Raw genomic sequence first — 3,139 nt, forward strand, 5'->3', positions numbered from 1 at the left:
TCCGAGCCTGTTATCTGAACTGTGCCTTAGGGTCCCACGTGTGCCTACTCGTCTTTTGTCATTTTTTATGTTTCTAGAACGTTTAGTCCGGTAAACCCAATTGTGAGAATGGCTCAGCGTTTGAATCATTACTCTGAAAAACTTGATATTTTCAACCCTTGCTACAGGACGTTTGTCCTTTCTATTAAAAACTTGCTCGTGCAGGATGAGCATTGCTGAATTGCTCTGTTATGTCTGAATGTCGTCATCTCCATGTCGTGTTTTCTGGTGGTGCACTTGTTGTCCTTCCGTCTTGTGTTCCGTCTCTACTGTTACTGCCTCGTTTTTATTTCACTGTACTAATTACTCGTGCACTGCATAGTATTATGCTAAAAATGTATCTTATTTTGTGCGGAGATGTCTATAGTGTTTTTTTTTTTTTTGTTTTTTACCTACCAGTGTACCAGCACCAAGACCTCAGGGTTGTTCCTGGGCACTGTATAATAAAGATTGATTGATTGATTGATTATTATTATTATTATTATCCATTTCCTCCCTGCCTGTGGATGAGGGAATGATTCAGGAATGCATAAAAAAACTGAGGCCTACCATGTCCACAGGTCACGATGGTATTCCAGCAACACTTGTAAAAGCATTTCACGAAATTTTTACGCCCATCCTTTATGATATTTTCAACAACTCCTTAAGAGCAGGAGTGTTCCCTGATATGTGGAGGAAGTCAGTCGTAGTCCCAGTCTACAAGTCTGGAAGTCGTACCACTGCATCAAACTACAGGCCAGTGTCTCTGCTGTGTACATTTTCGAAGCTTTTCGAAATGGTGGTCCACAAAACATTGTCCTTTCGTTTAAAAAATGTATTAAGTTCCAACCAACACGGATTTGTAGCAGGACGCTCGACAACAACAAATTTAATTTCATTTATGTCCATTGCATCCAAAGTTGTGTGCCAAAGAGGCCAGCTCGACGTGGTCTACTTTGATCTGAGTAAGGCGTTTGATGTGGTTGACCATGACATTCTTTTATCAAAACTTTGTGGTATTTGTGTCTGTGGAAAGCTACACAACTGGTTTCAGAATTATTTGTCTAATAGAACATGTGTTGCTCGTGCGAACGGCGCGTATTCTTTTACGTACACGGCCACGTCTGGGGTACCTCAGGGATCAGTTCTGGGCCCGCTTCTTTTTTCTATTTTTGTGAACGATGTGTGTAAGCAGATTGTAAACTCGTCTTTTTTGCAATATGCTGATGATATTAAGATATTTAGGGAGATTAGAACTATCTCAGATTGCTAGTTTCTACAAGAGGCATAAACTCATTTAGCAAATGGTGTTCACTGAACGGTCTCCTACTAAACAGCTCGAAAACCAAGGTCATGTCCTATAGTCGCAAAACGCAAACGACGTGTTTCCCTTACAGTGTTCGCTCAGACGTATTGTGCCGTTCTAGTGAAGTGCGGGACTTGGGAGTGCTTTTTGACTCCTCCTTGAGATTTGATAGCCATGTGGCTCGTATAAGTACCTGCGCCTTGCGCGCGCTCGGTATCGTTTGTCGAACGACTAGAGTATTTAAAAACCCCACAACGTTTGTAACCCTGTACCGCTCTTTGACAAGGTCTCAACTCGAATATGCATCTCCTGTATGGAATGGCAGTTGTAAAACTACCCTCCTAAGGCTGGAGCGAGTGCAAAACAAATTTTTATCTATTTTTCGATATCGATATCTGCGAGATGAAACATCTCTATCAAAGGGTAACAATGTATTGGACGTCCTACAAATGAACAGCTTATATCACCGTCGAGAAAAGGCAGATCTGGTTTTCCTTTTCAAAGTCCTTCATGGTATGGCCGACTGTTCAGAACTGCTCTCACAGATATCTTTGCGAGTTCCTCGGACAGCGACCCGTTTGACAACGTCTTTTTACTCTCCTCGAACGTTAAATATCTTGGACCCGATGTTTCGTATGTGTCGGGCATATAATGGCATTGGAAGTGATCTTGATATTTTTTGTGTGACTGAATTTGTCAGATCTCTCAGATTCTTGTATGGGTCTCTCTGAACCTGTCGGTGATTGTGATGTTATTATATATTATTTTAAGAAGGTATATTCGTTGTTGTGGTAGTCTTCCTACTCTGCGTTCGGACCCTGTGTTCCGTTCTTTCCTTGTTGTGTATATCGTATCTTTGTGTCAGCATGCGTTATATGTATCATATCTTTTACTCAATGTTTTGAGTTTTTTATGTTTTTTTCCTACTCTTTTGTAGTGTGTAAGTTTCGGTGTGCCAGCACCAAGACCGCATGGTCGTTCCTGGACACCTAATAAAAATTATTCTTGATTCTTGATTATTATTATTATTATTATTATTATTATTATTATTATTATTATTATTATTATTATTATTATTATTATTATTATAGTACGCAGCGTTCTGCACCTGCGCTGCCTCACTTAGATGGGTTTGGTGACTTGTTAAGTTGCATTAATGTCGATGAGGAGTGCGTACGATCCTGTATTAAGAAAATGTGAGCAACATTATCAGCAGGGCCCGACGGCATTCCCTTTGCGATTCTCAAAACGTATCACGACATATTCACGCCGGTACTGTGCTCTATATTTAACAACTCTTTAAGGTTGGGAACCTTTCCTGAAACGTGGAAAGTCGCTGCTGTTGTTCCAGTCTTAAAGTCGGGGAAAAAAGGTGATATTTGTAACTATAGACCTATTTCTCTTCTCTCTCAATTTTCTAAGCTCTTTGAAATGGTCGTCTATAAATTCCTCTCTTTCAAAGTTTGAAACTTAGCAATTCCCAATCAGCATGGTTTTATGAGCGGCAGATCAACAACTACTAGTCTTGATAGTTTTATGTCTGCCGCATCTCGTGTGATATGTAACAGAGGTCAGTTAGACGTTGCCTACTTTGACTTAAGTAAGACTTTTGACGTAGTCAATCACATTATTCTTTTAGCCAAACTTTCCTCATATGGAGTATGTGGTTCAGTACATGACTGGTTAAAAAGCTACCTGTCAGAGAGAGACGCGTATGTCCGGCTCAGCAACATGAACTCTTCGTTATACAGGACTCGCTCTGGCGTTCCTCAGGGATCTGTTTTAGACCCCTTCTGTTCACAATTTTCGTAAATG

Source organism: Ixodes scapularis, unplaced genomic scaffold, assembly GCF_016920785.2.
Source record: "Ixodes scapularis isolate PalLabHiFi unplaced genomic scaffold, ASM1692078v2 PGA_scaffold8__174_contigs__length_109621045, whole genome shotgun sequence".
Lineage (NCBI taxonomy): Eukaryota > Metazoa > Arthropoda > Arachnida > Ixodida > Ixodidae > Ixodes > Ixodes scapularis.